Below are 22,557 nucleotides of genomic sequence, written 5' to 3'. Positions count from 1 at the left end.
GCATAAGACAAAGGAGGCCAGGGATGGGGAAAAGATGCATCTGTTTGCAAGGGACTGAGGGACAAGAAGAACAGAGAATAATAAAAGTGATGTATGGAAACTCAGTGCCCTTTGCCCTCACCTCTCCATACTGTTATGGTCATATAGGGGAAACCTAAGAGATATCCACATTCAAGGGAATTAAGTACTCAAGTTTAAGTGGAATTTTTGATTGTTTTAACCTGCATTTGGAACCATGCATGGAAACTTGCCTTTTCAAACCACTGCACAGTAGGTACCACGATAGCTGGACAGATATTGGTTATATGAGAATACAGTACTTGGAAAGGAAAAAAATCAGCCCAAATCTATTGTGCACTGCATAACACCATACCGGGGTTATGAATAAAGCTAAAATTTACTACAATGTACTGTATGTTCAGAAAAGTTTATAATGTGGGTAATTTCGCTGACTGCTTTCCTGAAAAAAAAAAAACAAAACACAAAAACCAAAACTCTGCTAGCAACAGCATACGAAATTCCAACCAAACCAGACCCCGTTTTGCATGCATTTTCTCATTCTCCCTTTCTTTGTCTCTCTTGCACATACACATTTTAAAGTTTAAGGGCTGATTTAAATTTAAAAACAGATCTTAAAAACTGATCTAAACCTTAAATTCAGGGGACTTTTTTTGAAACCAACAAAAGTTCAAAGATATGTTTAGAGCTCCAGATATTGGTCCAGACTCTTAACTATGAAAAGAAGAATGTAAAGCATTAAAGTATACTGTGCATGAGGACTGGTTTTCAGAGTGTGCTTATATTTGGAACTTTGGATAATTTGCAAAAGCTTATGCCACTTGCACTGGTTATAACAATTAGGCAGTGCAGAGAATATAAAGGGCAGAGTAAGAAGGTATCTATGCCCTTTTTTATTCTTATTTGCTTGACAGTACATAACAGTAGAATTGTATAAAGCAAAACCAAAAGCATATGATACAAGTTAAAAAGAGAACTCAAAGAGAGAAGCAAGGCAGTTAAGGTATGATTCTAAAGGGGATAGGTTCAGGCCTAATATTAAGATGCAACTATATTTCAAGTTACAAAATCAAGTTAAATGAAGTGTCAGAATACAATACATGTTTCTTTATTACAAAAATTATCAAATTAATTTGCAGTGGCTGTAAAATCATTTTAACACTGGATTTCAGAAAAAGAATGCCAAAACCAAAAGCTTAAAACATATAGTTTGAAATACCACGATTATCAAGAATCACTGCATTTTTTGTTTTCCTGGGGATACAAAGCATAAGAAAAGATCAGCTGCAAAGAGAAGTTAAATTGGAGTAGAATGAATCACAATGTTTTTGCTCAACCAACTACACAATCAAAGGATAAAGGTTCCACTGAACAATTTAGTATCTAACTTCCCTAACTAACCTCTCGGCATAAATCAAAATAATTCATTTTATAGTTAAAAGCTAATCTTAGCATTGGGGATAAAGAGAAAGGAAGAGAAAAGCACAGATAGCCATGAACTATATATACTAGTAAGGTCATACATCCAAAAACTCCTGTGATGTCACAATAAGCACAACAGTTAGGCTCTGGTGGAGTTTGAAGTCATGGAAATGTGTTTGGACTCAGTTTACTTGTACCATGCTTTTTGTACCTGGTTATTATAGGTAAATACCCTCTACGATTACTAGGAAGAATATATCCGTTTGCTGACCTGTATTTTGATCTCTTGGAAAACTCAGTTTATTGAAGTTTCTCTGTGACTGAATGAGAGCATAAAGGTTTTACATTTACATTTACATTGCAGTTTCAGGGTTGAGCTGCTATTGCTGAAGAGTGGGATTGTCAAGGTTTAAGGCAAGGCAGCAATAAACCGTGGCAGACGCATCCCCAGAAACGATGAGTTGATGCTAGTACATAAGCCCATGTGGTTGCCATTAGAAGCTTGAAAACCTGCTTTAAAGTGACTCATTCACTAGCTTTACTGTTTTCAGGGCTAAATTCTAAAAGTGGCCAAAACTTTTCCTGAGGTTGAACACTTGCAACTCTCATGAATTTACTGCTAAACATGTTATTGAAGCTGATGGAATATGAATGTAAGATTTGGCCTCGAAGTCTGTGTTGCTCTTATGGAAATTGTGAGAAATGAACATGAAGCTGTGTGATCTTAGGAATATTTAATGTTTTATATCACTACTTTTCCTATGCTTTCACTGTAAAATCCTATATTGCTTTTTGATGGCTTTTTTTTTTAAACAGATGTATATTTTTCTTTGTAATAAATTGTTTTACTTACTGATATTTTGGAAGGAGAAATTAGTACAAGTATATCTATCTGTAGAAAGAGTTCTTATTTGCTCCACAGTGGCCAAAATCGGTGTTTTGCCCTTTTTCACAACCCTCAAAAAATTATTTTTATGTCACTGTAGAAATCTGTCATTATTTCACTTACTGTTTGTGCAGCCCTGCCCCAAAAAGGCTAAAACAGAACAAGAGTGAAGATCATGACCATAGGAATGGAAGAATTTCATGTAAGAAAGATGGGACAGATTAGAAAAAGGGAGATTGCAGAGGAAGAGGGTACTCTGTGTCATAAATGGCGTGATGAAAGGGAATACAGAACAATTGCTGACCATGATTCCTACCAAAAGAAGCGATCAAGTAGAGATTTAAAAGACCAAAATAAATGCTCTTTTATTTAATGTGCATAATTACGTCAGGGAACTCGTTACCATAGGATGTTGTGAAGACCAAATGTCTAATAAATCCATAAAATGTCTAATAGATTTGTGAAATTAAGAACTGTGGGATCTATTAACTATAGTGATGTAGCCACTGCATGCTGGTCAGGAAATCCCCCAATCATGAGTTACAAGACAAGGAGAAGGTTCCAAAGCCATTGTCACTCTGCCTTTCCCTGCTCATGGATATTTTTGGAAGTCCCTGTCTAGTTATTTTCAGATGAGATGTCCTGGACTACATGGATATTTATCCTGATGCTTAGCAAATTTTATGTTCTTATATTCTCAAAGCTATAACTTTTTTGAGTTTTCTTTGTGTAACATATAACCTAGACATAATTTGTCAAAAACTCCCATTTATGCTGACTGATCCTATGAAAAAGCTATACTATAAAGTTTGTTAAAAAACATTCTTTTTATTGTGTACCTAATGTGGCATAGTCCATCTCATTGCACTTATGCTTGTAAGATATCTGGGCTGCAGCATAGATCAGAGTACTAGACCAGTATTGTCCACGCTGCTCACACTCTGTGGCCCACCATCACCCTCAGACAATGCACAGGTTCAGGAGGTTGTCTTTTGGGAGCAATATCTGTCATGTGGGCACCCTGTTTTGGTAGGAAGAAGATTCAGGCACGTGGACATGACATTCATTCTGCTTTCAGAGCCTAAGGAAGGCCTATTATACATAACTGTTCGGGAACAGCCTCTGACTACTGTAGAGAGGTATCATTCCAGGTGCTAATTACTTGAAAAACGTTTATGTCTCTCTAGTTTTTGCAATTATACATTGACATCATACAGATAGCCGTGTGAAAATTCATTCTTTTGTATGTGCCAAATATCATAGATGATTATAGTAATTTTTCCCAACTTTAACATCTGTTAGTCTCTGATAATGCTAACTGGCTTTTATTGGCAGAACCTTCTGGCTCTTTAAAGTATCATTGGCATGAGGGAAAGCAAGCCATGTGGAACATTTTTGGGCAGCGCAAGCATATGGTGTGGTGCAGGCTGCAGAATCCAGTGCTGGTGTTCTTCCTGATGTTGGTCTTTTAGTCGGATGTGGCTGTTTAACGCTGATGTGTACATTTCTTGGAGAACTGCGATGAAGCCTTTCCAAAAACTGCCGGCCCCACACCTTGTTCAGTCACTGTGAAATAAAGTATTTTCGGCTTTGAGATTTTTGGGTCAAGCACGACTATTATTTCATTTTAATAAGGGATCAAAGGTAGATCTAAACTGTCTCTCACTGCAAAGAAACAACCATTTTCAGGCACACCTTGACAATTACTGAGACAGAAATCTTCCCATGGCGTTTTCTTCTTGCTCAAGGTCAGATACCTTTCACAGTAGTCACACCATCTAGAAGATTTACTATTGGTTATAAAAAAAGCAGTGAAATATAGGTTTATTCTTGGTGCCTGGAGGTGGGCTTGGTGTTGTAACTGGTCTATAAATAATAAAAGTAAATATCCATGCATGAATACTTCGAGGCATAATGCATGTACTAAACACACAGTATATGTACCATCAAGTATTTCAGAAATATCTAATATATTCTGAAATATATATTCTGCTTTTTTCCTTCACTCCATAAACTGAGTACATGTCTCTGGAGCCATGTGTCTGCACTCAGGGTTTAGTCATGTGTTACCAAATCATCTGCATGGGGAAACACAGAATCATCCATCGCATAAACCACCTGCTCTGTGGATCTATAGCCATGAATGGCAACATTTCTGGCTGGTTTACCATTATCTTGTCTCTTCTCTTCCCTCCCATGCAGATTTGTGAGGGACTAGCACAGGCCCCGCTAGCTTATTTAACATGTCAGCCAGGAAAGTTGAGCTCTCATGGAAAAGGAAGAGAGAACAAACCGCACTCAGCGAAACGTTGGCCAAGTTTACATTTCCCATGGACTAAGGAAGGAGAAGTCAAGTTAACCAAAGCTGCCAATGTAGCTCATTATGAGAAAGGATGCAGATGAAGAGAATGAACCCTCAAATGACAGCTAGGTTCTCTTTTGTCTTTCAGCACCAGAGTTTAGAGAAATGCTAGATGCACATTAAGATTTCAGGAGAGAAGATATTTTGGAGACATACTTATTTTGGAAGATTGTGGATGTCATTTTGGTTAGAAAATTATGTAGCAATGAACTAGTGCAGAAAAATTCTTATTACTTTTTCTTTTGTTTGTTTTTCTGTGATGATCTCAAATACACAATGGTTATTCCCTTGTGGGGTAAATCGGTAACGTATACTACTTGGGTTTGGCTGACAAAAATGCTTCAGCAAATATTTCATCTCATTCCTGCACTGTTTGTCTTGGTTTTGAGCATTGACTTCATAGTCCACATTGAATAACCAGTGTCGTGCTTAATTCATACACAAGTAGAGAGAAATTTTAAGGCAGGACTTAAGCAGAGAAGCAGTTCTTTGTGGAGTAGCTACACATTTCTGCATACATTTGCAGGAAGGTTCCTTTTCAACGAAGACAGATCAGATATCTGATAGTATCTGGTTGCATATTCATGTAGGTCTCAGAGATCTATATGTAGAGTCATGTTCTGCAAAGGCATCATCATAGTTTGGGGCCTTCAACCTGGTTCTCAGGGGTGATCACTATGCTTAGTGCCCATTCCTGAGAAATAAAATTGCTGTGCTTTGTCCTGAAAAAGGCCATGCCTTTGTGCCTCTGATAGTACGGTGAACCTGAAAGGAGGAGGATCTCTTAACTGTTCAGAGAAGAAATGGTGCATAAACCTTTATTTATACTTTCTTCAAAGAACCAATTTGAGGATGTTCAACTAAGTCAGTTCCATTCTACCTTGTGAAGCTTGAGTGCTTCTCTCTGTGTTCTCAAAAAGAAGAGCTGTACATATTGCCATACAATGATTTGTTTCTGAAAACCTGCCCAAACAGCTATTTCAACACCGGAAGTACCTGATAACATAGGATCTGAAAATCAACCTGAATATAGTTTTAATTCAAAATATCTGGTAATCACAGTAGCTGATAGTTTTTAATTATGACCCATGGCTCTAATGAAGACTGAGCTATGAAGGGCATGTGCATGATGGTTTAGGTTAGTACAGATGGTGCTGCAGTTGTAGTTCTGGTGATTTTCTCCCCCCTCTTCTTTTTTTTTTTATGAACTTTGGGTCTTCCCACAAAAAGGTGTGTGGAACCGCTGATAACACAGTTAAATTTTTGCTGGCAGGTCTATTGAAGGTCAAAAAACATTTCATAAATTATGGATAAGTAAGCATAATCTAATATTTCTCAGTTTTCTGCAGCCTTGCTCCCAAAGATCTCCAAACACTTTACAGGTGTGATTTCAGTGTCACTATATCCCCAGTTCATTGTCTGGTGCAAGAGAACAGTTGAGCACGTATGACTTCTTCTCTGAAGTGCAAAGCACCTGTAACACAAAGAAGTGAGAGATATAAAAGTTCAGTTTCTTTGAAGATAAGCCTGTCTTTATATGATATGATCAATGTAATCAAGACCAGTTAAGTATGTAACCCGTCTGTTTAAATTGAACTCTGAATAGCTGTAATAGCTCAGATTCTCAAGGTATCATAGCATCTAACTCCTGTTGGAGACAAGGCAGCTCTGCTTCTGGGAACCTGCTGTTGTTTGGAATATGACAACACCCAGTGCCTCAAGACAAGCACTGCCTCAGGCATCTCCTCTTCCATTAAAAGCTGGACCAAGTTTTTTACTGGCTAGGGCAGTAGATGGCTGTTTCATTTGCAATAAGCCACACCACAGGTGATCCATGGCCAGATAACACTACAGCTTTTGTAAAGGCTTCAGAATTAGTCACACAGTTGTCAGCAATTAGGAACAGCATCTGCAAGGTCACAACTGTGCCTGACAGTCCAGTTCCTAAGACTGTTTTGGTCATTTGGCCCAAACGCATCAACAGAAAGCATGGAAAATATAGGCAAGAAGAGATGTAGGAAAACAAGTTTCTTTACATGTTGCTCCAGGATGTTATGGAGTCTCTTGTGCCTCCTCTTCTCTTCAGAGATGGAAAACTGAGCCAGCTCAAGGAGACCTATCACAACCAGGGAAACCTTCTGGAGCTCCACAACATAAAATACACAGAAAACCGCAGGAGTTTGCTACGTTATTTCAGAGACTGGAAATAATATTCCTGTGATGGTGCAGGTATAGAAATAAAGTGCTCTGTGTATTTTTTATGTTGCTGTATATTTTGAGAGATTTGAGGTCACCCTCAAAGAGGGAATTTCTCTTATGAGTTAGGCCTGAATGATTTTACTTAAAATTAATAAATAAGAAATGAAAGAGGAGCTTGCTTTTCCAATATGTGAGTTGTAAAATTTATTTGTTTAGGGTTTTTTTATATTGATTATTACTTTTTTGGTGTTTTAAGTTCTTAGATGACTACAAGGATTTAAACGGAATTTCTAGTTTTGGTTCAATAAGATTGTAAAGAAGAGCTTTAGCAATCACAGTGCCAATTCAAACTTACTTCCTACTAAAGAGCAAATCCAAGGAATGCTTAACTTTTCTGGTTTAAATTCTTCATTAAAAAGTAGAAGTTTAAATTGGCAGGAAAACTGCTGTTTAAGCTGCTAGTACACCAACATCAGAGAAAGCTGAGTTTTAGGTCTTGGTAGTGTGCCAGGTACTGTACTGCATATAGCCAAGATAAAGACAGAAATATTTCAAAAAAAAAAAAAAAAAAAAGATGTGCTGAGATAAATTTTATTTAGCCTTTGTTGCCTTAATGGATTTGTTGTAAATAAATATAAGTTTACTAAATATCTCTAGAGGCAATAACCAATAGACTTCCAAAATCTGTCAATATCACACTAGGTGGCAAGTCCGAAAAATCATGACATACAATTGCAAAACACAATCTTGTTTGGTCATATGATTGGCATACATTTCTGTAGGAATAGTCCTTATAACTTACTTAAAGCTCTGCTTGTGTGTAATAAGCCTTTTTACTCAGGAGTGAAATAATTATGTACAGTATTACACCACTTAGCTCTCTTAAAAGTTATAGCATCAGGATCCTGATGCTGCAGTGCGGCATTTCAACTATAAAAACTGAGTTTTCACTTTTAATATCTCAACCACTCTGGATCCTATCCACCTAAAACTTGGCAGGGAGGTCTGTCTGTCCAGATGATTTTTATAATAGTTTAAAATTAGTTAGGCCTTTTCTAGCTGTAGAATAGCCAAGAAGTATTTTGGACCTAGTTATAGATTTTTTTTTTAAGTGGTCATAATTGCAAAGCTATTCTGTTAAAAAAAAAAAAAAAAAGACAATATGCTACTTGTCACCAATTTTTGTAGACTGCTGCACTTTGGATTTTGAAGCAAAAAGGTAGTGCTTTAAAGCACCCCAAAGACAAACCATGAAAATCAAATATTGACCCTTGGGGCAAGTGAATTCTCCAGCAGACTTTACCAGTTACAATTTACCTAGGCAACCAGAATGGTCAAAAGAAAACACTTAATCGAAGTTTAAAAATGGCATTCTCCTGCACCACAGTGTGTCAGTCTTGGTTTTTAGCTGTGCCTATGTAGGTGATATCTATGGGGCAAGACAATAGCTTCCACGCTGGTGTGGTAAGTGAGGCACCATCAAACTTTCTCGTGAGTCACTGTGCACTCTCATCATCAGTCTTTTAAATAAAGACTTGTTATAAACCCGTTTGACTCTGGGGAGTTGGCTTCATGATCCAGCACTTTACTTCAAACCAGAGTCTGGGATTCAAGAAGAGCAAGTTTTGCTGTGGACCTCAAGATGGCCATACAAAAAATTAACCATAACATCAGCTGTTTCTGTGACTGAATATTCAGAATGAGCAGTCAACCTGAAATATTGTAGATCACCGGTCCCTAGAGTCTCTGATAGTTTGGCAGTAGAAATAAGAAAAAAAAAAAGTCTTCTGCTTTGTTACTCACCAGGTAAATCATGCAGATTTAGAACACAGGCATTTTTAATAGACTAGATTAAGGAGAGGATCCTAATCCAACTGAAGCCTATAATAGTACTTACAGTCAAAGATATGCACATCACAGTTTCTTCGATTCACTGTTGGAATGGAAAAATTGAGACCAGGTTAAAAAAAAAAAGCGAAACTCAAACTAAACCATAGAATACTCAGGTTTGTTTAGAGAGGTTTTAAAGTTTGCTTTATTAAATAAAAAAGTAAATTTAAGTTTGCAATGTCATTTTCAAAAAACAAATCAAAATGCTGCAATTAGAACATATCTAAGCAAATGTTTTATCTAGATTTTTTTTCTCCTCCAAGTAAACAGTAAAAATCCAGTATAATTTCACAAGTTATTTTCATTAACTCATATCTACCTTATTTTGTGATTTAAAAATTATTTTAAAATAAACCAGAATTTATCCCTGCTTTTATGGATTTTCAGGCTTTCCATGGATTTCATGTCTAGGCCCTAGCAAAGAGTACCTTTTTAAAAAGTCTGTTACACTGCTAATTCACTGTTTCAAGTGTACATATGTTCATTCTGTCTAAAAATATATGCCCATTTTTTCTTTCTTTCTTTCTTTCTTTCTTTCTTTCTTTCTTTCTTTCTTTCTTTCTTTCTTTCTTTCTTCCTTCCTTCCTTCCTTCCTTCCTTCCTTCCTTCCTTCCTTCCTTCCTTCCTTCCTTCCTTCTACTGTATTTTACTCTGAGGTGCTTGTGTTAAAAAACATTTGACTGAAAGAAAATTGGTTGAATGATCTGTCCATCAGTTTGTCATCAAGGCTTCTTACTAACGGGTCATATTTCTGAATAGTTGAAGAAAATATGTATTTATTATCAGGCAGAGACAGTCCTCTGGGCTGTCACCATGGTGTTACCACATAAAGCCCGTACTGAAGTCTAATACCCAAGGTAGGATTACTACAGTAATATCGATGTCATCATCTCTTTCCATGCACACGACATCTAAACAATGTATTTACTAATATCATTGCAGACTTCAGTGTAGATTCCCTCTTACTTTCCTATCTTGGATTTAAAAGCCTTCTATTAGCAAAACAAGATCCCAACTGGAATGAGATTATAATGCAATAATCCGGTTCAGAACATTGTGCCATGATTTCAGCAGCATGCAAGAAACTCCCTCTGCTCCTGGGCTTAATGAAATTTGAACTTATTATATAGTTCAGCATGGTTTTTGGAAGACAACCAATAAGTATGGGAGGTTTGCAGTTGAGACAAGGGTCTTGTTTGCCAGGATTTGACTCTCTCAAGGAAAGCTAGCTGCAGGGCCAGATCTTTTCTTTTCATTGGATATAAAATAGCTATGCTCATAGCAGTATTTACTGGTGATGGTAGCCTGTGATAAAGCTATGTCGTTCCAGCAATACTTTAACCAGAGAATATCCAGTAATGACTGCAGCTGTATACTTACTCGATGGTGCTTTGAATTCAAGAAGGGGCACTTGACTGCAGCAGTGCATTTAAATGTGGAAATCCAACCATTGAGTAAAAATCACATGTACACCTTTCTAGGTGTTACTTTATGTGAAATTATAATATGGAGTTATCCTAGAATGAAAAAAAGAAAAGATGTGTACCTGCACACAACTGCTTGTTCTATTTTTCAGGCTAACAGCTTAGCTGTAACATTTGTGCATTAGCTAAATAACATCTCAAGGGGAGATGGAGATAGAACCTTGATGTCTCCTGATTGTACGTGTGTGAGTTTGTGCTCTCAAAGGATGGTCCTTAAAAAACTCCCTGCTGGAAGCTATTGTGCATATTGTAAAAGGACCGTTGCTAAGTGCCAATTCAGCTAGTACTGTATACTTGCCATTTTAAAAGAAGATTTCATACCACTTGATTATGTTAAATAGAAATGTTTGAAATTTAAACTGAATTACATCAAAATGGCACAGTAGTTATATGTCTAAAGAGCTGCTTCTGCTCTCATAACTAATGTCAATCCCTTCTGGTAGACGATTTTATGTAAAACTGTGACAGAGTATATTACAGGTGAAGTTTAGAGAGCCTTGATATAAAGAAGTCATAAATAAATACTACCATAAAGCCAGACCTGTGTTTGTCTTAATAAGCAAGAACTCCTTTACAGCAAAGTACTGTCCTTAGCCAAAAAGAGATAACATTTTTTAAGGTCGGAACTTTATCTTTAGCCTTTAGGTTGCACTAAGGTGTTACAGGTTTTTCTGTGCAGATGATGATTATGTACGGGAATGCAGTGAACTCCAGTAATACAATCAAGAGAATACATTTAGTAGAAATAATGCAGAAATTACCTCAAGATCATCTTACAAAGAACAAAAAAGAAATAATAATTTCAACAATAGCTGGTCAACATGAGCATCTGACTGGAACCAGAAATCCAAGGTTGTTATCAGGTAGATGGGAGATAAGTGAACGATATAGTACAAACAATTCGGAATTCCCCCCTCCCCCTTTTTGTTGTTGTTGTTGGTTTTTTAATGGAAAGGAGATGGGCACCTACTCTACATGTACAAATAGTATTTTTATGATTAATAACTGATAACATTATATGCAGAGATGGGCAAAAATGATGTATTACTTTAAAAAAAAACAGTTCAGGAATTAGGAATTTGAGAGAAATGTGATAAGTAGTTCTTAGGGAGGAAACAAAGCAAAAACTCAGATACAGTGGAAATAATTTTAGTACCATTTCCAAAAGATATTATTCTAAGTTTTCATTTCGAATTTTTGCCATTTTTTGGAAGAGACAAAATTCAGGTAAATTAAATACTTATTTTTGTTAAAAAAATACATTTCAGTACATACCAGACAAAACGGGGGGAAAGTGTTGTCTGGGATTTTTGCAAGGACTTTATATTTCAGATGGTCTGGAAAATCTAAAATGTATTATTTTATTTAGGGACTGAAGAGACAAATAAATAATTTAAACTGTTTAAATAACAGGCCAGGTGCACCAAATATGCTGTTACCCATTCTGGAATAGTATTTTATCTTAGACTATGATAACATGCTCGGCTGACCACTCCCCCACCCACCCTGTCCCCTCACAATCAATCTGATATTTCTCTTGGAAGGCAACAGATAATTTCCCTAATGAAAGAGCAATGGTACTTTCATGCATTTTAACTCAGCGTCCTGTGATGTCACCAGAATTAGATGGTTAATGCGTTCTGATGGAAATGACAACCTGCCCACCAGTTTCATCCACAGAACATACTGGGCTGCACACTGTGGTCAATGAAATGTTACACCCACACACTTACCTTCTAGTGCTTTTTTCAGGTTCCTAGAGGCTGGGCTGCAAACTTTAGTATGTTTCTTCATCTGACACTTGCACTCCTGAGCATAAGCTTAGTTTCGAATGATGGTACCTGATCTACTGTCATGTTCTGAGATAGGATCAAGACCTCAGATTGCTTATTCTGTTACAAAAATAAAATCTACTGTACTTCACACAGCTGAAGATGAACTCCTTTTAGAATGCATTGCAATGGTATTCTTTTTTTTTTTTTTAATTATTATTATCTGTAGGCTCAATGCCTTCAAGCCTTTGCTGTTAGAACCCTACTGCAGTTTTAGTCTGAAATGTAACTTGAAATTTACCTCTTACTTGGCTCCTGTTAAAGCACAAGAATATGTACTTTGAGTTACATGTCACTGTTGAATGGAGTCTGGTGTGGCCAGCTCACCTGCCAGGTGAACAAAGAAGTATGACAAGTTTCTGTGCTGATAGCACTGGAGCTAGTATTATAGTGGTGATGCAGCAGCCACAATAACTCACTCTCCTGAGCAGTTACTCCTGGTACCTTGTTTTGCAGTAGGATCCTTCCCATTCAAGCTCCCACTGTAACATACTGAAGCTCTCACATCACCTCTCGGACAAATGAGAAATGTCAAGTCAAAGTACAAAAAGATTGTCTGAGGCACTAATTCTGTCCTGGATGCAGTGAATGACATCTGGCACAAGAACTGGCATCCCATATTCACACCAATCCCACCTTTTTTTTTTATTATTTTTTTATTTCGTAGAAGCAATTTTGCCATACCAGGAACAAAACTAAATATTCTATAGCTTTTTTTTTTTTTTTTTTAGTTTAGCAAGTGTTCGAGAAACCATTACTAATTTTTTATATTCTCTGGGTCATTCCTAGGCTGTTTTTTTTGTTTGTTTGTTGATTTTATGTAGTTTACTTATTTAGTTCATTTCTGTTTCCTATTGAATTGATATCGCTGATATAATAAGTAAGTGAAATATTCTTTCGGTAGCAGTTCAGTTCCTTCAATTTTAAACTCCTTCAAAGCTTTTTATTCTCCAGTTTTCAATCCATTCTGTTTTGAATGCCTGATCCCTAGTTGCTTACTGTTTGATTTAATTCTAAACTAAACAAGAAAAAAGTAGCTTCCTGCAGTTTTCATTCTCGTTACTATGAGTTTAAAAAGAAAAAAAAAAAAAATTATAATTTTGGTTTTATTTGTGTCCAAAAAAAATCAGCCACAATATATTTACTAGTCACGTAAGAAAACCACATATATACAGTTACGACTGCAAAAAAAAAAGCTCATCCACGAATGGATCTATATATGTCCCCAAAACTAAAGCCCATGGCTAAAAAGGTTTGCAAAGTACTAAGTCTTAGTTTCCCCTACCTCAACCTCCTTTGCACTTACATTAATGTTAACGGTGTAAACACTCTATCTATTGTAGTAAAGAAGCATATAGTATATAAGTATGACTCATGAATCATATAAGTGAATGAGAGAGTGCTGGAAACTGAGGATTATGTAGTACGTGTGATGTGCCTTCTATTACAACATTCATTTGTTCGCTGAAATGTTTTAAAATATGTAGATTTAAAATAATAAAGAAAATCTTTTTTTACATTTTGCTTTGAATTTTTATGCTGAATTTTATTGAAACATACTTTTTAAAATCAGTCGTTTTAGTATCCATTTTTATCCAATTATAATCTTTTACCACTTAATAATAGAGGAGCAGAAGCTTTTTAAGCATATAACAACTGTGACAATTTGATGGAATTCAGTTTGGGTAATAATTTTATCAAATAATATATTTCTTTTAAAAAATACCATTTATTAAAACATTATCCACAATTTAGGCAGAATGGTAAAGCAAATGTCATTTTGAAACACAAGACCCACCTTTGCTGAAAGCGCAGCACAATCACAACATGTTACAGTAATCGTTGGCATGGTTTAGAACACAGGATGTTTCTATTAATAGATTATTAAGCCTACAGATGAGAACCCAGTATTTCTGAGCTAAGTACTACTTAGTCACTTCTATTTGTGCATTTCTATTGATTTTAATGAGTTTTCATGAATTTAACTGAAAACAGGTTATGATCGTCAGCACCTGGTGCATGAAGACATTTGTCTGGCATAGACTAAAGCATTTGTAGGCTCCTAAAAAGTGAAGTCCTGGAGACAGGATCTGGCAGGCACTAACATGAAAGCAATCTTAGCATGGATACTTTTAGGAAAGAACAGGGCAAATAAGCAGTCATTCCTCTTTCAATGACAGATCTTCAGGTGAAGATGGCAATAAAATTCCTTAAATTAAAACTTTTCTGTGGAAATGAGACCCAGGCAGAAGATGGAAAACATAATGAAATTCAATAAACCATCAAGTATAATAAGTAGCAGGGACTGAAAGCAAAGGTGAAGGTCTACATACATAATTTCAGAAATGGAAACTATCGCTCCAAGTGAGAGAGACAGAAATATTTCTTCTCACACTTCAGCTCACCCACAAAACTCCCAAGAAAACTTTCTTCCAAGACACCTGGACTGTCTTGGTCGAGCATCAAGCTTATGGCATTTCTTCTTTTGCAGTTATTTTTATCTCTGTAGAGTATTTTAAGTTTTGTTCTAAAGATTCAGACATTTATCTGGGAGGAGGATGAGCTGCATCCTCCATCTGCAGAAGTCTAGAAAACTCAACAGTCCAGACTGTAGACTAGCTAAGCAGGCAAACATCTACACATGCTGATGGTCTAGCTACCCCTCAGAGATGTTGTATAGAGTGAATGGAACTCGGCAAAAGACATCATGGTAGTGGTCAGGAATCTGATTTGATGTAGTCAATGAAAGAATAAGGCATTATGCATACAAAGTGGAACACTATCAATCAAAGAGCCTTGGAGTGCTCCAGTCCCTGTACCTCACAGACTGCAGGGAAGGGTACACAGATGAGAGGCATGTGTAGAGGCTCCAGAGTCCCTTAAGCACAGATCAGAGCTGAAGCACTGAGAATCTACAGCTTTCTATTGTGAAGGGGTTTCGTTAGAAGGAGATATGTTGTTGAATTAGTCAGGCCCAAAGGAATCTCAAGGCCACTTTGAGAAGCTGAGAACAGAATCTGCTGTGAGAAAGAGGGGCGTTTCTTCATTAACAGGGCCTCAGCATGGCGTGAGTCATCGGACCTATCATCGGTGGGGCTCCAGCGTGTGGACTGCCCATGATACTCATTTAGCGAATCCATGCTTGGAGCGTGGATTCGTGATTAGAGAATAGTTGCGTATATAAGGAGACATGCTTCTGTAATAAATGGCTTTGGCGTGATTCACATTGAATCGGAGTGCTGAGTCCTTTATCGTTCCAACATTCTATAGATATGAAAACATCTGAAACAAAAAGGAAAGCTTGGAATCACGTTAAACACTTTTTTTCACCTTTTTTTTTTTTTTTTTTCATTTTGGTGAAAGGATAGTTTTAAGTGGTAAATTTTATTTGATATCATTAAATATTTTCCATCACTTTCACTTTAGAAATAGTTTTTCATAAACATTTTTGAAAATAAACTATTGTTCTGACAATTTGGTCTGCCTTCTCCCATCACATACAACCAGCACATTAATAAATGTTTTTGTTGCAGAATTCGATTCTTTATGCCTGGAAAAAACTCCATCAGTCTTCGAATCCATCCAATCTTCAAATATGGTTCCATGAGATGCAGAAGGGTGAGGGAACATCTGTGCATTGCCAGAAAACAAAACTCCTGCCTCTTACCAGTAACTGCAAAGCTCTGATCTTTACAAAATTCTACTGGCTCAGAAGCCTGACAGACTTCACTATAAGCAACTTTAATTCTTTAGAATGGCAGATGCAGAACCATTAGATCAGCGGAGTGTTTTTCTGATATGTTAATGAGAAGCGGCAGGGGGTGGGGAAAGCCCAATGTGGCTAGAGAGCTGCTACAAGGGAGGGACAATTGTCCTGCCAGGTGTAGAAAGGAAAGAAGGAAAAATAGGGAGGTGAGGGAAGAGAGGGAGAACGAAGGAGGAGAAGAAGGAGGAGGAGAAGGAGGAGGAGGAGGAGGAGGAGAAGGAGAAGGAGAAGGAGAAGGAGAAGGGGAAGGGGAAGGAGAAGGAGAAGGAGGAGAAGGAGAAGGAGAAGGAGAAGGAGAAGGAGAAGGAGAAGGAGAAGGAGAAGGAGAAGGAGAAGGAGAAGGAGAAGGAGAAGGAGAAGGAGAAGGAGAAGGAGAAGGAGAAGGAGAAGGAGAAGGAGAAGGAGAAGGAGAAGGAGAAGGAGAAGGAGAAGGAGAAGGAGAAGGAGGAGAGCTCCCTTTCTTTCACCAGCAGCATGCAAATAGCTCAGCTGCGCTACCATCAACATCTGGTTCTTCAGGTCTCAACAGTGTTTAACCTCAAGATGTTTATTAAGGAAAGAACTCATAAAAGGCCACTTTCATTTCTTCAGGGAATGCTGTGAACACAAGAAGTCTCCCACTTCAGATCAAGGTCAGTCCTCCAAAGCAATCAATTTACTAAGTATCTGCTTGGCTTAGTGCATCTGTCATTGGAACAAGTCCGTTTCTTGTTAGGGTGAGATTGGGCCCTTTCATATACAAGTGCTGACTTGTCAGAAGAACCAGAAAACAATCTTCTTGAACATGTATTACTTTACCATCAAGGAATTCTGCCGTTTACTTAATCATAAAGGAAGGGACACAAACATATGTAAAATATTATGCATTTTTAACCATCCTTAACTGTAAACCCTAGGGCAGGTTTTCATGAGGTAAATTCCTTATTCAGATAAAAATTTGTCTTCCATTAAGATAAGACATATGTTTAGCTTAGCATCCTAGTTTCTTTTACAAAGATTGTATAAGCCTTTCGCATTTATCATCTTACCTGACCATCATGGATACTCCTGCATGTGAGAGGAAAACAGATTATCAGGTTACCTTGAAGAATTGAGATTAAATTCTGTATTTTGTTTATCTCTAAAAGAGGTGTTCCATGACAGTGTTATCACTGTTCCATACACCTCTCCTGAAAAATTTACCTACAAGAATTTTGTTGTGGATGCCCTTAATATTTCACAACTGCTCAGTAAAATACTTCTGTCTCTTTAGAATTTACCATGTTTGTTTCCTGCCTGTAACTGCAGACAGAGTGTAATTCTTTTAGTGGTCTGTATGAATATTCATAAGTCATAAGTACTCTGAGTTCTAAAACATTGGATTGGAGGGTTTTGCAATTATTAGATCAGGGCTTCTCTCAGTTGTACCCTGGGATTAAAATGTCTTTATTTCAGTGCTATAACAGAGGAATAACACAATATTACGATAGATTTTAACAGTAGATTTTAACAAGAAGGAGATAGCTTTGCATTATTTTTCATTCTTCTTTCAGTCTCTGTCACAAGGATGGAGTCATGCTGTGACATTCTTCTCTGGGCATAGGAACATGAGAATGATATACTCGACTTTGAATGTCTCAAGTTTTGTAATGTATAATAGTTGAGTTTTACTTCTTTCACCCTAGTATTTTGCATTTTGATAGGCAAGTGCCACTTCACCGCTAAGGCCCTTCTGCTGACCTTTAACACAGCAGTTAGCTTTAGCAGTGCAATTACCAGGATGGGTTGTGGTGTCCTGGAGGAAGTCAGCATGCGTACGTGCATAAGCTAGGCTATCAAGAATGTAAAAAGCTGAGGAGCACATACCAGGCAAGTGAAGTCATTTGATCATGACAACCCAGTCAAGACAAAGTCAGAGTGATGGTTATGTCAGAAACTCTTGCTTAGACTCCTTCATGCATTTGAGTGAAAACGTAAAAGAGTACAGATTAATGTGACCCCATTTTACTTTCTCTTAAACTACTACAGTTTCCAACTCAAAAAGTTCTGCCTACCGGTTGAGTAACAGGAAATCAACATACAGGAATCTGATTTACCCATTTGATATATATTGTTTAGAAGTTTGATCCCTGGTTTCCATTTTCGCCACTGCCACTGGTCTTTACACAGTTGTAAGGTCATTGTTTCTAAATGTGGGTGCCTAAAGCATAGATATATATCAGAGTGTTCATCCTTAATATATGGATCTACCTTGCATGAGAAACAAGACCAGAATTTGGCATTGAATAGCAAGAAGACACCCATAATACAAGTCTCAGTGGGCTATTACTATGACATGTTCAGGAAAGATCAATCGGTGTACACTACTAAAAGTAGAAGATGGCCCACCCACACGAGGTAAAGAAAAACAGACATAAATGTTCCACCCACCGTAACTTTTGCTGCTGCATTTGTAGTTACCATTACTGGTGCTGAGGAACTGATCTCAAATTTTGCTTGAACTGAAAATATTTTCATGACACAAGCATGTGTGCTGTGTGTTACTTTTGCCCTAAAAAATATAATTAAAGAAGTTGGGAGAGGTTTTCTCTTTTTTTTAGTGAGTAGCACCCTTTACAAGCACACTTGATACACACTATTCTTGTTTTCCTCACCTTCACTATTTCTCTTTCCTTCACTTGGTGGCTGTTGATGTCACACAGTTTGCCTTCTCAAGCTCCACCCCCATTCCACCTTCTTCCTATTCTCCCTCCAAACAAAATAAAACAAAACAAAGCTCTGTTCATTATCATTTCTTTGTGAGACAAGTTCATGTTTTTTCAACATACTGCAGAAGGACAGTATATGTTGGGTTTGCTGCTTAAATATTATTTTTCATCATTTCTGTGTTTTTTTTTCCAAATGTGCTAAGAGACCTCCCAATGAGATCCCTTCTTCCTTCTTCACTGTCTTCCCCTTAGGAATCTGGATGTTGCTAGTATATCTTGGGTAAAATCCAGCCACTGTGTCCACATCAAGTCAAGCTGAATTTACTCCATACTCTGCAGCTGTTCCATTGTCTCCTTATTACAACACAAGTTTCTGTTTGTTTTATTTATTTATCATTTCTAAGTACTAGGCTTTCTGGCAAAATGTTGCCAGCTGGAAGTTACATGGAAAATGTTTAGCACAGCTTTAACACATGCTCCAGAGTATGTGTACATGCATTTCCTTCTTGGTAAATCAGCATTTAGGGAGTATGGGGAAATAAGCTGTGAAATGTGATCAGCTTGTCCTGAGCTATAGTGTGATTTAATAAAATCTCTAGCAAATTCAAATAGCAGAAACTCATGCAAGTCCTTACCACATGCATTTGCTCCTCCCTGAACTATCAATATCAAAACAGTCTCTTAGGCAACTATGTCAATGAAAAGTGAAGAAAAATAAATTGAAAAAAAAAAAATAAATAGATATTTCTGATGAATAACCGTCATCCCTGACTGTGCTAAATCAAACTTCTAACCTCTTTATTTTGACCATTTATTAGCACTTATTTCCCTCACTTAAATATTAAGAATGAAGTTCTGTAAATTATGCTTACGCCTATAGAAGCCTATGTAGAGGGTCTTCTGGTTTTCTGTAGCTTTTCCCTCATTCAGGACAAACTAGTTAACTTCCCTGTTGACAGGACATAAAATATTGAAATACGAAAGAAAACTACTGATATCTGCATAAGGTTCCTCTGTTTTTCAGGTATAGGACTGTACTGCACTGTCTCACAGAGCCCATTGTCATAGCTTAGTGCAACAAGAATTCCAGTTTCAATGTCTGCTGCTGTGTCCTCATGTCAGTTCAACAGAGATCTCTCCCAGCACATTGGTCAAGCGCATTAGGAGTAGGTCTAGGCAAATAATCTCTCATATTTATGTTGAATCCTCACCTGCGAATCATAACAAGCACACACTTGAATACATTTACAGGCAACTTTACATTTCATGCATCCATCAGAGACACTTGGAAACAAACAGGAAAAACATAAGTATAAACTTTCTGGTAAATACCACGTTCTTTTCACTATGAACTTCCAGTTGATTCTTCATGAGTTTTTTGGACTGTAATCTAAAACACACCCATGTGGGATATTGATGAACTATGGTTTAGTTCTACTTGTGATACTTCAGTGGGAAGAATAATTTCTAAGGCATTTCTCACGAACAACACTGTCCACCAGGATACATTTGGACTGGAACACAGCTGGTTATTTATGACAGTTTGAATCCTCACTGCTTATACAAAAGCTAAAAAAAAAGAAACATATAAAATGACATTCATCTGTGTATTTGATGTTAGAATCCACTATAGTCTGGGTTCAGATGTGAGTCCAAACAAGGCAAGGAATTGAAATGAATATAATATATACCTTTCTGTAGTCATCTTGATGTACGTATGATGCACCACTTCCTATGAATTTATATTTATCACTAATTTTCCTCTCCCCTCCCTCCATCACTCCTAATCACTGACTGTTTAAGGGAGATTATATTAGTGTAACAGCATCATGGAACCAGAACACTTCAATGTAGGAAGAAAAGCAAAACATGGGGGGCTTCAGATGTCAGTGAAAAGAGGACAACTCTTGAACAGACACTTTCTTCTAGCTAGTTATGTATTGGTAAGCATGTGGTGAATGTTCAGGACAGTTTAAATCAGTCTACAAAAGAATTTATATTGATATGCATGACTAATAAACATAATCGTTGTCTTACATATCACCTCTGACTTTGGACTTGGGTTCAAGCCATCAGAAAGAGTAGTCTTGTGGCATTTAAACCTTGAAACATGACATAGATTGATAATGACACTAAGCTGTGACAAGAGGTATCTACCAATGAAAACACCCATTTTGAGAATGGCCACCTTCTGCCTCTCAAATGCCCCAGTTTTCTGTCTCGAAACAATCTGTGGATGTTGTGTTACAGATAGGAGACCTCTGCAGATCCTCATACTGATCTTTTCCAGTATAAGCTCATCAATGATGTTATCTTCCACCAGGAGCTGGAATCGCAACTGTCACCTCTACCTTACACTAAGCTATTGAGCAAGTGTCTTTGGAAGAGTGCTCATTTCCATATTTGCTTTCAGGTTACGTGGGGCAAGTAGTATGATACTTATCTGGACCACCAGCTATACATCTTTGAATATAAACAAGAATGAAAATTGTGTTTGTTCCACCTCAGGACATTGTTTTTTCCCAGCTGATCTGTGGCTAAGGGCCTATAGTAAGAGTGTGGCAGTGGGACTTGGTGAGCAGACCTGTGAGGTTTTGTACTATTTCCATGAATTTAGCAGTAGGGGCTGGTAGTCACATCACACCTGGATAATAATTACATAGATGTTACCAAGACAGAAATTTTCCTTCAGAACTAAGAACAGCCTCAAAAATGTGGCTGATAGCCACAGAGGCCAATTTGGATTGAGCCAACAGCAAGCTGCAGTGAAAGTAAGTTGTGAAAACAAAATCCTCAGGAAGCAAATTTCCTGTATGACAACATTTTCCTTCTGTAATAACAAGCTATGCAGGTCAATATATCAATACCTGTTTATAATACTAAAAAATCCAGTACATAGAATATTAATAAACCACACAGCATTTCAGTGAAGTGGTGAATAAACCTGTAATCCACAAAGTGTTATTCTCTAAATGCCTGATCCTGTGTGGGCCTGATAACGATCGCTGTCAATTAACATCACAGAGAGCTGCTTGTGCTGCGGACCTCCCAGCTGGCCGCCAGCCCCACGCAGAATGAGGCAGCGGTCTCGGCTGGTGTAAAACTCTTAAGTGCTGCAAGAAGAAAGTTTTAAGAAGGAAGTTCAGGTTCAAAGTGAGACTTGTGAGTCTTCTGAACTGATCCTTTGAATGCTCGTTAATAGCAAAGAGCTGCATGGCCAGCCAATGTAATCAGTGCCATTTGAAATAAACTTTAAACCTTCCTAACTTTATTAAATATGTGCCCGTTTGTTAGAACAATGGATTTTTTTTACAAATTAGTATTTTAAATATTTTTCTTTATAAATTCATTTGCGAAAATAATAAAAAGTAAACATCTGGATCTGTATTTGAACATTTTCTAAAAGATATCTTTAAAAATAAATTTCCTGTCAAGATAATCAGCTGATTTTAGGATTTTAGAGTTTGAGGGGGTTTTAGTTGTTTTTTTTGGTTTGGTTTTTTTTTAAATTGCATTTATAAAACATTTTAAGAATTGGCTTAGCATTATCTATACTCTGATATTACATGGAGATGAAAGACATTTGATGTCTCATGCAGTGTAAATCAAGTACTTCCTTAACAAACCAACATAAGAAAGAGAATAGTCAAATAACTGAATCTTCATTATGCAATACTGTAGTTGCATATTCACGTAACATAAACATTTACAGTAACTGGGTTATTCAGAGATGAAAATCAAATCCATTTCAGTTCAGATAATTTCTCTGCATTAGGAGAATGAATAAATTAAAAGTGTGATCCAGCAATTTGCTCTTCCCAAGCAGCCATCCTGCAAGCTCTGCAGAGGATGTCAAAACCTGCTGATATCTAGCAGAGTCAACTCCAAGTTTGTGTATCCTGGTCCACTCTACCTTTCCATCAGGCAGTACATGTGGAAATGGAAAAGTAGCTCTCTAATTAATCAAAGTCAGATCTGCCTGAATGCCTGGAGTTGCTGCTGATCCTTGTC

At 37.2% G+C, this 22,557-nt stretch overlaps 1 long non-coding RNA gene across 7 annotated transcripts in view; it reads right to left on the bottom strand.

Moving 5' to 3' along the window:
* Nucleotides 1-1,102: 1,102 nt before the first annotated feature.
* Nucleotides 1,103-22,557, bottom strand: part of LOC136106772 (uncharacterized) — a 37,737-nt gene continuing 16,282 nt past the window's right edge. For 3 of the 7 annotated variants that reach the window (XR_011737024.1, XR_011737026.1, XR_011737023.1), the window contains 4 exons: nt 18,493-18,587; nt 18,269-18,389; nt 10,158-10,294; nt 1,103-8,820 (listed from right to left, as the gene is read on the bottom strand). This is a non-coding gene — a long non-coding RNA (uncharacterized lncRNA). The remainder of the gene's footprint in view (nt 8,821-10,157; nt 10,295-18,268; nt 18,390-18,492; nt 18,588-22,557) is intronic. The other 4 variants (XR_011737025.1, XR_011737027.1, XR_011737028.1 and 1 more) reach the window with 4 other exon arrangements.

Source organism: Patagioenas fasciata, chromosome 1 (genome assembly GCF_037038585.1).
Source record: "Patagioenas fasciata isolate bPatFas1 chromosome 1, bPatFas1.hap1, whole genome shotgun sequence".
Taxonomy (NCBI): Eukaryota; Metazoa; Chordata; class Aves; order Columbiformes; family Columbidae; genus Patagioenas; species Patagioenas fasciata.
This window is presented reverse-complemented; position numbering and strand designations above follow the sequence as displayed.